The following is a 13,615-nucleotide window of genomic DNA, read 5'->3' on the forward strand; positions in this document are numbered from 1 at the left end:
GCCTAACTAGCATTGCCGCTAACCACCCGTAACTTAACCTATCATTTTAGAGAAGTTTTTTATGTTTTAAGGTCCTTTGAATTTATAACATTTGTATCATTAGCTATTCGAGCGAGTTGAAACCCAATCTATCTGCTGTTACTGCTGGGTCGAAGGGTGCCATTATTCGTCAGGATAAAACTTCTCTGGGCGCTGTGAGGTAAATAACTCTCGTTTGTATTAATCCACATTTGATAACTATCACATGTATTTGTTTACCTCAATCAATGAGTATTATGCAATGAATGTATAATGAGCACTGTAATAAATATGAATGTGGACACTATAGGTACGCTCCTCCTTCTGAGGGTGACTGAAGAAAATGCCAGCTCAGCAGTGCCTAGGGGTGTGGACACAGTCGCGTGCCAACAAGCCTAACCAATGGGAAGAGACAACACCCTACAGAGTTGAACTAGTCAAAATGCTTACGGATGTAACAACACATTTCAGTGAATCCGAAAGGCAAATATGTTTCCCTCAGCTTCGGTCACTTGGTTTGCCTCCGACATAGTTCTTGTCACACATGAAGTCATTGACAGTGTATGTTTTGTGCCTTGTGCTTGTGCTTGTACGATTTTTCTTGCTGGTGAACATCGCTTATTCCACCGTGTGCGATGCTAACATCTGAATGGCACACTTTACAAAAAGCACAAGTTTTCCCGACTCTGCTTTTAATAAATAAGGGAAGGTCTCCTCCAATTTGGTACTTACATAAAGTTTTAACTTGTTTGGCAGGTACAACTGCGTCTCCATCTATCTCCCGTTCACTATGACTCTCATCTATATGTTTTCGTCTTCTTCTTCTGTGTGTTTACTGCCGCATAACGTTTTTCAGCTAAAGTTAAACATAATACTGCCACCTGCTCTATCGGAGGCCACTGTACACTTTTTTTAATTAGGCCTATTTTAAAACGGGATGGAAGTAAAAATACGGGATAATCCCAGGAAAAACGGGAGGGTTGACAGGTATGCTGAATTGAGACACAGCTTTTCTCTCTCTCTCTCTCTCTAACAAAAAATATGTTGTTGTTGATAATGGCTGTTGATTTATTTTAATTTAGTGTTGATAGTTTGATTTAGTTGACTTTTTGTGCGTTTTAGTGTAGTAGGTGGGGTGTTTGTGGGATTTTCTCTTGCCGGTGTCTTGCCGGTCGGCGTCTGACGCCATGGTAAATTAATTTACTTTGGTTATGTCGTTTGTAGGAATTTTCGGGTATATTCCCCCGAACTGTAAGAGGTTAATGAATGTCTGGCCTCTGGTTCCATGCCGATGTCCCACCGCAGAGCAGTGATAACACTTCTGCCTAAGAAGGGACACCTGCAGGACGTCGGTAACTGGCGCCCTGTGTCTTTGCTGTGTGTGGATTATAAACTTCTGTCCAAGGCCCTGGCCACCAGGCTGGGTAGGGCTATGGAGCAGTTCATCTACCGGGACCAGACCTACTGTGTTTCCAACAAATTCGGGATAGCAGCAGCATTAGATACAGAGATGGTAGTGGACGCTGGCGTTGTTTGTTCGCCGCTTCTCCGTTTGGATAAATGCAAGATTATCTACTCTTTCATAAATTAACGCTTTGGTCAGCTAGCCCACAGCTGCCGGCTAACTTCTCTGGGCTCTACGCTCCTTCGCTCCTGCCTGGCATGGCACTGAGGTACTCCGGCGCGAGGCTCCTCCAACTCAACAACCACTCCACTCCACCATGCATCTCTGTCATCAAAAACCACGGACTTCTACGACGGCCCAGATAAATCCACCGAGGCTCCGGTTGCAAGTTTGTTTACTCCCAGACAGGTCACTCCATCCCCGCGCTCTGGTCAGCTGAGCGCACTCCCACCCGTCGATTACGTCATCACAACAACACACAAAAGCCCTGTTTGCAAGTCCATCCACACCATGCAAAACAACACGAAGCTCACTCTGTTCAATACTCGGTCCCTCAACAACAAAAGCCACATTCTAAACGACTTCATTCTGGACAATAAGCTGGACTTTCTCTGTCTGACTGAAACATTGCAACAGCCTCTGGACTATCTCTCACTCAACCTCAATACTCCCAATGGATACTTCTACATCAATAAACCACGCTCGGAGGTCCGAGGTGGTGGACCTCCGAGCGTGGTTTATTGATCTCATCTGCTCCTTCATTTGAACACCTGGCTTTCAAACTCTCTGGTCACACACAGTCATGGCGGTTGTCTACCGCCCTCCCAAACCACACTTATCATTCCTCTCTGACTTCTCCGACTTTCTGACCCAGCTCTGTTCTCCCCCTCAATCCTCCTCCTCGGTGATTTCAACATCCACATGGATTCCACTGACTCCACAATAACCGTCAACTTCATTGATTTGCTCAACTGCTTTAGCTTCACTCAACACGTCAATTTTCCCATCCATAATCGTGGTCACATTCTGGACCTTGTCTGCTCTACTGGACTAAACCTACATCATCTATCCGGCTCCAACCCCACCATCTCCGACCACTTAGCCATCACCATGACCGTCAACATTCCCACCCCAGCACCAAGGCAAAAAAACGCATAATCAATAAGTTTTAGTAGCAGCATTGTTTTTTATCAGTTTATGCAAATTATGTCATTGTAGTCATTGGAAGCCAGTGGAAAGCAGATATTTTAACCAATATTGTTAAAGATTTTAGCAAAGCATCAGCAGCGAGGGTGAATTGGAAGAAAAGTGAGGCCCTCGCTGTCGGGGAGTGGCATGGCGTTCTCCCAGTTCTTCCTGAGATCCTTACCTGGAAAAGAGATGGAATAAAATATCTAAGTGTGTTTTTAGGAAAAGAGAATATATTCCAGAAGAACTGTCAGAACGTCACTGACAAAATTGAGTGAAGGATTTCCAAATGGAAATGGCTGCTCCCTCAAATGTCTTTTAAAGGTAGGGTTTTGGTTTTAAACAACCTTGTGGCATGCTAAGATGCTGTATTTATCCAGAGAGGGGGGGACAGGGCCTAGTCCACCTGGCCAGCCAAACAGCCACATTTAGATTCCAGTTTTTACAGAAATATCTTAACGGTCCGGCTGATTTGGTGTGGAGAGACGTGGCCAGCTGTATTCTCAGACGTGTGAGTAACCTGGGGCTGGATGCTGCTCTGTTTTTAACTGATTCTAAAAAAATTAAGTTGAGTGGGCTGCCTCTGTTTTATCAGGGTGTTTTTAAGTCTTGGGCTCTTTTTAGCAAAAAAATTGTCCAAAGTCTGACTCTCTGCACTGGTTGTTAAATGAGCCTCTAATTCACAGCACCAGGCTGGACATCAGCAACAGCGACGCACCCAGCCTGATGCTGCCGTTGTGCAGGTCCAGGACCCTGTGCTTACAACAGCTGTTTGGATGCATTGCATCCGGCACTGAGCGATGCCCAGGCCCTGGGCTCTCTGCTGGGTCTGACCTCTATCCGGTTGGCTCAGAGGATCCTGCAGCTCTGGATTACAGATTACTTTCTCCAGATACTCTCTGGAGAGGAGAGGAGCCACCTCACCAAATACAGCCAGGGAAAGACTGATCCAGACCCAGCGGACCCATTTTCAGAAATATACCTGAGCTCAGGGCTAGCAGAACTGACCGGCTCCCTGCTCAAGGTCACTAACCCGGCAAAACTGTCGCTGCACAGAGCAGACAAAATAACTTTCGATGCGAACTGTGTAAAAAGCATTAACACAAAAGTCCTGTGCAGCAGACCCTCCAATGTGTGGAGCAACAGACTGGGTGGAGGAAGCGGACCTGGCCCAGTGGAGAATTTCCATGTTTTTACTGAGTGTAAGAGACTCACAGAGTTCTTCTCTCTTTAACATTGTTTTTTTTTGTCTTTATAGTGTAGTTTTTACTGAATGTTTTTATCATGGGCGCTGCCTACAAAAAAGATAACAAAGAAAAGTGGCAGTTCCTAAACTTCCTCTCAGGAGAAGCCAAAATGGCGATTTTCATAAGCAGAAAAAGAGTGGAAAATAGAGAAGGGCAGGAGGCCAAAGCAGTGTGGCTGCGCAACATTAGAGCAAGACTCTGACTCGAGTTCAGGTTTTATAAACATATAGGAGATATAGACACTTTTAAACAACGTTGGTGTTTGGTGTCTGTTCCATCAGTGACGATGAATTACACTTTGCACAAGTTTTTAATAATTTTTATTTTAACCCTTTGATACACAAGCTATGCAAACCCCTTCTGGGGCGCGGCATTGGTCGAGGGTGACCCGTGTTGGCCTATGGTGTTGTTTCGTGCACGGCTGGGTGTTTTCTTGTTCTTGTTGTTCTTGTTTTTTGGGGATTGGTTTCTTCAGTCATTTGGAATTCCAATTGTTCATTGAATGTCTTGTTTTTGGTTGCCGTGTGTCATTGTTTTCATTCTCCCTTTCTTGATTTGTGAACTGGAGTGGGTTTTGTGTTGCTGCATCAGGTTTTCACACATGGGTCGGGGGTGGCCCGTGTGTGCCGGGTGTGATGGAGGTGAGGAGAGGACATACTATGGTAATGATGTTGTTGGGGATAGTTACTTTGGCAGTGATTTGGACCAAACGGTGCATTTGATGTTTGGAGTCTCTGTTTGTCGCTTTTGTTGCACTCACACATGGCATGCATCATGCGGCCGGTGGCACTGTGGGATGTTGAGCTGCGGTTATCTGTGATGGATGTATGGAGTGAATGGATAGAAGAGGGGAGGGCTGATTGGGTGGGTGCAGTGTGGGTAGCCATCTCGGTGTGTGCAGCGGCCTTCCCCTTCTTCGGCACGTGGAAAGAAAAGTGTTTGTCATTTGTGAGGCATGTGTGCACTGAGATGACGGTTTGCGCTGTGCCAATGTGTTTTTGTTTGATCGGTTTTCTTTTCTTTTGTTCATTCTTTTTGTTCGTTTTCCTCGGTTCGGTGCAGTTGCACGGCAGATGCTTGCGGTTCAGTGTCTTGCGGTGTTGTCGGTTATGTGGTGTGTGGTGTTGTTGTGTGTCGGTGTGACGGAGTGGCGAATGGAGGTTTCGAATGTTGGATGTATTGTTTGGTCCGGATCGCTCCTGGGATGATTGTTTTTGACGGTATTGTTGTTGTGGTGTGTCTTTTATTTTGCACTTGACTATGTGTCAATGCATATGGGTTGTTTTTGGCCCATGTGGTGGGAGAAGGGGGGTGGTGATTTGTGGTGATCGAGAGGAGGATATTTTATGGATGATTGGAGTATTGAATGATTGAATGGGTTGATTTCCGGGGGTGTAGGTTGATTTCCGGGGGTGTAGAGGGGGCAGGACTCAGCTGTGTGTGGGTCGGCATTGTGGGTCGATGCCGGTCATCTTTTACCCATGTTGTGCCTTAGAAGGGTAGTGATACAAAAAATATTTTTACTCAAAAAGTAGGAAAGGATAACTCTCACAAATTAGCAATATCACCAGGAAAGTCTCCATCTTAGAGCGGTGTTATGCAGGTAAGAATGTTCCTGTCACCAAGTGGGACTGCAAAGTAAAGGATAACCCCTCTAATTCATACACTGTTGGCAGAAAATCAATCAATCAAATGGTGACAAATAAAAATATGGAAAAGCACGTTTTACAAACCTTTGTTTTTGTTTTTGTATAAAGCCATAAAACATCAGACAGTTCATGAGCATACCACCTGCATGTCACCACCGTCATGAGTATGAGATCCTACATGAACAGCCTTTTGCCAAAGTTTCTCCTTTACAGTTTTTTACAATTGCTAAAACACTAAACCCCATTCTCTGAACCAAATTATCAGTTGCCTAAACCCATTTGTCCAATCAACCTCTCTTTTAGCAAAACCCTAAACAAGTTCAAGTAGACCTCCTGTGTTTACGGTAAACGCGTCATTTCCGGTTGTTTCTGTGTTGCTGGTAGCATACTTCGGCAGCTCCAGCTTGACCCAGTTAATGTTGTTATATTCTTGATCACATCGGCTAATTACCTGTCATCTATCTAAACCTATACTTGTAATTCCCGAGCACTTACAACTCTTTCCTTATCCTCCTTCTCTTAGCAACTCTCGCTAAATCCTCAATTCTTTACACTCCTTTCGGCTCTGCTAACGTTAGCTGCTGTAGCTCGGCAGCTAGTGTTGAGGAAAAAGATGAAGAACTCGGAGCTTGAATGTCGAATCAAAATAGCAATCTTCTAGTTAAATCAATATATTTATTAATGTGATAAGTCAAACATAGAGAATATTCTCAGCTGAGGACACTAATCACATCACCGTTTCCACAGACTGAATGACTAAGAAACACCCAGGTTGCTGTCTCACTGTTCCACTCAAGTATTTACAATGGCGCATAAACATCTAATCTAATACATGGAGTAAGCGTTGTCCTTCTCCTCATTAGTCCCCGTTGGCGCCATCACACTCCTCCGTCAGCAGAGTCTGGAAGTGATGGTTGTTGACCTGTTCTCTTACTGTGTTTACATTCAATATTGTGCTTGTAATACATTCAGTGCAGAAAATACATTAATAGTGCAGAAATACATATTGATTGAGGTAGATACAAATACATATGATAGTTTTTCAAGTGTGGATTAATACAATCAGGAGTAATTTACTTCACACTAGCGATGGCATCTCCCTCTTCTGCTCTCTCCTGCTTGGTGTATTTCATGTTTAGCTATTGCTCTGCCTCCTTTAGTGATAATAGTACGTGTATTAAATGTAGTTTATACGTAGGGTTGGAGGCGAGTTTTAGAGGGATAGATGAGTGGCTCCGCACCGTGGTTAGTCAGCGTTTAGCATCTGTAGCTGTTAGCAAGCCCCTATAGCCAGTGCGGGCCGACCAGCGGTATCTCCTGTTAGCTGTCCCCTGGCGGACGGTTCACCACCAACCACTTGCTGTTTCTAACAGGTTCTCCCCACTCAGTGACACACCAGCTGAGAAGCCAACTCTGGTTATCGGTAGCTCAATTTTGAGATACGTTCATTTTGAGACACAAGCGAAGACAGTCACATGCATTCCTTGGGCCAGAGCGGGCGACATAGAGGCACATTTGAAACTGCTGGCTAAGGCGAAAAGTAAATACAGTAAGATTGTTATTCATGTCGGCGGGAATGACACGTGATTGCGTCAATTGGAGTGTACTAAAGTTAATGTGGACTCGGTGTGTACATTTGCCAAAACAATGTTGGACTCCGTAGTTTTCTGTGGTCCTCTGCCAAATCTTTTGAATGTTTAGCCGCATATCATCATTCCGTCGCTGGCTCTCACGGTGGTGTCCAGATAATGATGTGGGCTTCGTAGACAATTGGCGGACTTTCTGGTGAAGACCTGGTCTGATTAGGAGTGACGGCATCCATCCTACTTTGGATGGAGCAGATCTCATATCCAATAATATTACAAAGTTTATTAGTGAAGTTGAGACCAGGAGACATAGTTGCAGTCTTACACACTTCTCTGTGCTTTTTTCCGGGCAGTCACCCACTCAAATCCCCATAGTGACTGTGTCTGCCCCACGGCCATTGAAATTAATAAAATCTATGGTTAACAGAAGAGGAGTTATACATGAAAACCTGATTAAAATAAACACCACCGCTGCAAAAATGCAACTAAATCAAAAAATTTAATGTGGGCTCTTAAACATCAGATCTTTATCAACGAAAGCTGGATTAGTAAATGATTTAATATCAGATAATAAGATTTATTTATTTTGTCTCACTGAAACCTGGCTGAGACATGAATATGTCAGTCTAAATGAATCCACTCCACCTGGTCATATTAATATTCACATTCCTTGAGGCACTGGCCGAGGAGGTGGAGTTGCGGCCATATTTGACTCAAACCTCTTAATCAATCCTAAACCTAAACTAAACTATAACTCTTTTGAAAGTCTTGTTCTTACGCTCTCAAACCCAACATGGAAAACAATAAAGCCAGTTTTATTTGTTACTGTGTACCGCCCTTCTGGTCCGTATTCTGAATTTCTATCTGAATTCTCAGAATTTTTATCAAGTTTAGTCCTTAAAACAGATAAAGTAATTATTGTAGGTGACTTCAATATTCATGTGGATGTTGATAGTGACAGCCTTAATAATGCATTTATCTCAATATTAGATTCAATTGGGTTCAGTCAAAATGTATATGAACCAAGGACTCAATATCAATATAACGGAGGACTCCAATGCTAACTTTAGTCCCTTCCAAATTAATCATCTTGTTGATAGCGCTGCAGCCTCACTGCGAATAACACTCGACTCTGTCACTCCTCTAAAGAAGAAGATCATAAAACAGAAAAAGAAAGCTCCATGGCTTAATTTACAAATCCGCAAACTAAAACAAAAGTCGAGAAATCTTGAAAGTAAATGGCGTTCCACTAAATTGGAAGAATCTCGTTTAGTCTGGTTAGATCATCTTAAAAGGTATAAGAAGGCTCTCCGTAATGCCAGAGCAATTTATTACTCTTCCTTAATAGAAGAAAATAAGAACAACCCCAGGTTTCTTTTCAGCACTGTAACCAGGCTGACCAGCCTTCTATTCCTATATCTCTCAGTAGTGACGACTTCATGAGCTTCTTTAACAATAAAATTATAATTATTAGAGACTAAATTAATCTCCTCCTGCCCTCAATTGGTAATGACTTAACTTCAACCTCCGGAATTTTAAAAACATTAGTAACTCCTGAAATATATCTAGACTGTTTTACTCCAATCAACCTGAACCAACTAACTTCAACAATCTCTAAGCCATCAACCTGTCTTTTAGACCCGATTCCAACTAAACTGTTTAAAGAAGTTTTACCCTTAATTAACACCTTGTTATTAAATATGATCAACCTGTCTCTATTATCTGGCTACGTACCACAATCCTTTAAAGTAGCTGTAATAAACCATTTCTTGATCCAGAGGTTTTAACCAACTATTGGCCGATATCTAACCTATCCTTTCTCGCTAAGATCCTGGAGAAAGCAGTTGCAAAAGAGTTATGTGATTTTTTACATAATAATAGTTTATTTGAGGTTTTTCAATCTGGATTTAGAGTTCATCATAGCACAGAGACGGCACTGGTGAAAGTTACCAATGACCTCATCATAGCACAGAGACGGCACTGGTGAAAGTTACCAATGACCTTCTATTGGCATCAGACAAAGGACTTGTCTCTGTTCTTGTCTTGTTAGACCTCAGTGCTGCTTTCGACACTGTTGATCATCTTTGATCAAGATCTGTCTTTTAACTCCCACATAAAACAAATCTCAAGGACTGCCTTCTTTCATCTACGTAACATTGCAAAAATACACATCCTGTCTCAAAATGATGCAGAAAAACTAGTCCATGCATTTGTTACTTCAAGGCTGGATTACTGCAACTCATTGTTATCAGGTTGTCCCAAAAAGTCGCTTAAGACTCTTCAGTTCATCTAAAATGCAGCGGCACGTGTATTGACAAGAACAAGGAAACGGGATCATATTACTCCTGTATTAGCTGCTGTGCACTGGCTCCCGGTAAAATACAGAATAGAATTCAAAATCCTTCTCCTGACTTACAAATCAATTAATGGTCAGGCTCCAGCATATCTTAAAGATCTCATAGTACCTTATAAACCAACTAGAGCATCGCGCTCCCAGACTGCAGGGTTACGTGTAGTTCCTAGAGTCTCTAAGAGTACAATGGGAGCCAGAGCCTTCAGCTATCAAGCTCCTCTCCACTGGAACCAGCTTTCAGTTTGTATTCGGGAGGCAGACACCCTCTCCACATTTAAGAGTAGGCTAAAGACTTTCCTTTTTGATAAAGCTTATAGTTAGGGCTGGCTCAGGTTTGCCTTGGATCAGCCCCTAGTTGTGCTGCTATAGGCTTAGACTGCCGGGGGACACCTCCCTGCTCTCTTCCTTCTCTTCCTCTCTCCTCCTCTCCCTCTCTTCTTCTCCCTCTCTATCTGTATGCATTTATGTAAATGTATGTTACAGAGGGTGTCGTAACCTGTACAGTCGGTAAAGCATACTGAGACAAATGTATAATTTGTGATATTGGGCTATACAAATACATTTGATTTGATTTGATTTAGTTAGACACTATTTGAAAAAACTCTAAACACATTCTCCTTTACTATAAAACACAATTCCCACTGTGATGCACATGTGTTGCAAAATGCTAAACACAGGCAGCAAAGGTTGAACACAACACAGTTGCCATCGTTTAAACACGACTCAAAATTTTACACACTTGTTTCTAATGATGTGATCAACCGATTTAGCACACTATATAAGCAAGTTCAGAGTGCACATGTGAATACCAACAATGGAAGAAAACATTTTAAGAGGCAGAGGAGGAAGAGGTGGAAGAGTACAAGTAAGAGGTGGTGGGAAGATATCAAGGCCGAGGAAGAACCAGAACCATCATATCAGATGCAATTCGGGCATCGGTCACAGACCATGTTCTTGTTCATGGCTTGACAATGAGGGAAGCAGGACAAAGAGTGCAACCAAATTTGAGTAGGTTCTCTGTGGCCACCATCATAAGGGCATTCAGAGATTGTTTGATATTGGTTCTATGGAAAGGCCCCATGAATACATTTTTGTCGATGAAGCAGGGTTCAATCTGACAAAGAGGAGAAGAAGAGGCAGGAACATAATTGGCCAACGGGCCATTGTAGTAATAAGGAAAAGGCCATAAGTAATTGGGGGGTTCTCCACCATCATGCAACCCTGGGGCCTTACAACACCGAGCATCTTCTCACATATCTGAGTGGTCTTCGGGATTTTCTGATTGATCGTGAGCAGCAAGTTTCTCATCAGGCTGGGCATCCTATTTATGTTGTAGTTTGGGACAATGTCAGCTTTCATCGTGCAGTCCGCATACGGGAATGGTTGAACATCAACCAGCGCTTCATAAATGTTTGCCTTCCACCATACAGCCCATAAAGAGGAGTTTTTTCTGTGTGGCGCTGGTGGGTCTGTGACCGGAACCCCTACACCAGGGTAAACCTCCTACAGTCAATGGCATTGGCCTGTGGTAACATAGGCATGGATGCTTGTCAAGCCTGGATCCTCCATGCCATAGTTTTTCCCCCGTTGCTTAGCAAGAGAAAACATTGCTTGTGATGTAGATGAAGTCCTCTGGCCGGACCCAGCACAAAGGCGTGATGCTGCTGAGGCAGAATGAATCGTACGTTGACGTTTTTTGCAGTTGGTTTTGTAATGTGCTTTTCATTTAAGTATGAAGTTTTCTATATTATTTGTATAAGTTGGGATAATTGTACTTTTGTTTAGTTTTGCAAAAATGTGTTCATTTACAATCAAACTAAATCAAACTAGATGCAGTGTTTACATTTTTTGTATGTAGTGTTTAATGAATGCTCTGTAGGCTTTTCTATTTTGACTGGAAAAGTGCATGATCTGAAAGCATTGTTTGATTTTTGTGAATGTAGCTTGAGTTTTGTGTTTTATGTTTTGAGAAAATGGGGGAAGTTTCAAGAAATGTGTTTTAGTAAACTGTAAATGGTTTCAAGTGGAAGTGGAAAAATGCACCAACCACAGTTTAGCATTTGAATCAGCATGTAATGACAGTTGGTGGCTCTTTTGGTCACTCAATCAAATCTATTCAACCCATACCCACAGTGAGTGAGTTAGTTGAGCATTACATCTTAAACTCTTGAAGAGGAGCACCACACTAAATTAAAACAGTTTATAAGCATCTGATTATATAGAAATGTAAATATTTGATGAAAAACAAAGCATGTTCAGCATTTAAGAATTTAACACATGGAAGAAATAATAAATAAACACAGATCAACAAGTGATTCCAATGTTCAGCAGTCATTTCTGTTAGGCTGCTCAGTCCTCTTTGCACTGCAGCTCAGACACTGTGATTAATTCTAGTGAATGTCGGCATTTCTTGTTGGAGAGTCAAATGGCTCACTCAAACATGACCCAATTGGGAATTTTAGCTTCTGATTGCAATCAAGTCAATTTGGATTGTGTTCTGATAGTTGCTTGGTTTGGCAAATACCTGAAGTCTCCTATCATTATTTTGTCTCTGCTCACTCAATACATTCAGGTAGACTTCTCATTTTTAGCCAGGGCTGAATATGAGAAGAAAGATTGACTTCTCTGGTTATTAACGCAATTTGTCTGAAAGCTGGTGTCTGGACTCAGCCATAGATCGTTTGTATGAGAATGAATATGTCACTCTGTGAGTGGATTGTGTGTCTTTAAAGTTTAACAAGACCTTCAGAATGGTGTCTGGGTAAAGCAAAAAGTCATTTTTCTGGGGTTGTGGAGCTCAAAACAATTCATCCAGCGTATTACAGCCCCAAAAGCGGTAGCAGTAGAGACTGAGTGATACACCACCGGCTTCGGTAAGTAAGTGTTGTACCTGACGATTGAGTGCATCATCGAGCTATGATTTTAGGCCCGCCCAAAAAAAAACACAAAAATTGTGAAAAACAGTTTCAAGGTGACTCCACAATTCTGTACTATGAAGATCAGAGTCTTTTCACGCTTTTAGCAAGTATTTTCTAATATGTAAAATGTGTTTAGAAACAAATCTCTTTTACTTTCCCGGGGTTTCAAACATATCAAGCGGATCGTGTCACACCGGCATCAGTAAAGGCAGAATCCTCCAGTTAAACTTTATTACATATCGTAAGAACAACATTTGGAGGAAGCAGCTCAAAAAAATTAATGGCGTCGAAAGTTATACCACATCCTGCTCTCCCTGAGGCTTCTTCCATTTTCCCCCTTTAATTGTGGGGGTTCTTTTAGGGAGTTTTTCCTTGTGCGGTGCGAGAGTCTAAGGACAGAGGGTGTCGTATCCTGTACAGTCTGTAAAGCCCACTGAGCCAAATGTGTAAAGTGTGATATTGGGCTATATAAATACATTTTATTTTATTTTAGTTATACTTGCAAACACTGAAAACTAATCCTAATTAGATTCAAGAATGCATTCGAAAGGATTTAGATTCATTAAGTGATTAAATACTGGATTCATTCATTCATTTTTTGCAGTTTATCTGGGTAAACATTATTTTCAAAGGGTGGTTTTCAGGAGGCATCTTGACCAGATGCCTGAAACACCTTGAGTATATGCTTTGGAGGTGAGGTGAGGGTTGGAACATATTGGTAAAAGGAGAGTGTCACCTTCAGGCTCCAGAACGACAGCTGCAGTAGGGGTCTTGTTGGTAATTTTCTTGTAGTGTCAAGAGTGGGCCTATTACATATCCATGTCCAGGAGACTATTGTTAAATGGAAAACAATGTTCTCTCTTTTCTAAATCTACCATGATGTGATATAGTAAAATCAAAAGTAATTATTTATTTTCTGCTTGACTGGCAACAGAAAATATCACTCAAACTGAAGTTTTTTACAGTGCTTTTCTATAAGAATAGTAGGGCTATTATTGTAAGCTCTCAGCACAGTTCTAATCATGCAGGAAGGGTAGACACATCACAAGGGAGTTGGTATACAGGTTATGTTTGTACGATGGGTCCATATGTGTTTTCCTGGGACATCAACCCATCACTCAGTTCCTCTCCTCTAAGCCTCCTCCCTCCCCCTTTTCCTCCCTCCCCTTCATTCCTCTTTCAAGGCCATATGTCTCTATATTTGATGTGTGAATGAGTGTGTATGCGTCAACACAGTTGTGCTAGCTCACA

General features: G+C 42.2%; 1 pseudogene; it reads left to right on the forward strand.

Moving 5' to 3' along the window:
• Nucleotides 1-1,303: 1,303 nt before the first annotated feature.
• On the forward strand, nucleotides 1,304-9,817 carry LOC115014372 (uncharacterized; annotated as a pseudogene).
• Nucleotides 9,818-13,615: the final 3,798 nt, after the last annotated feature.

The sequence above is a fragment of the Cottoperca gobio genome, chromosome 10, assembly GCF_900634415.1.
Source record: "Cottoperca gobio chromosome 10, fCotGob3.1, whole genome shotgun sequence".
NCBI classification, from domain to species: Eukaryota; Metazoa; Chordata; class Actinopteri; order Perciformes; family Bovichtidae; genus Cottoperca; species Cottoperca gobio.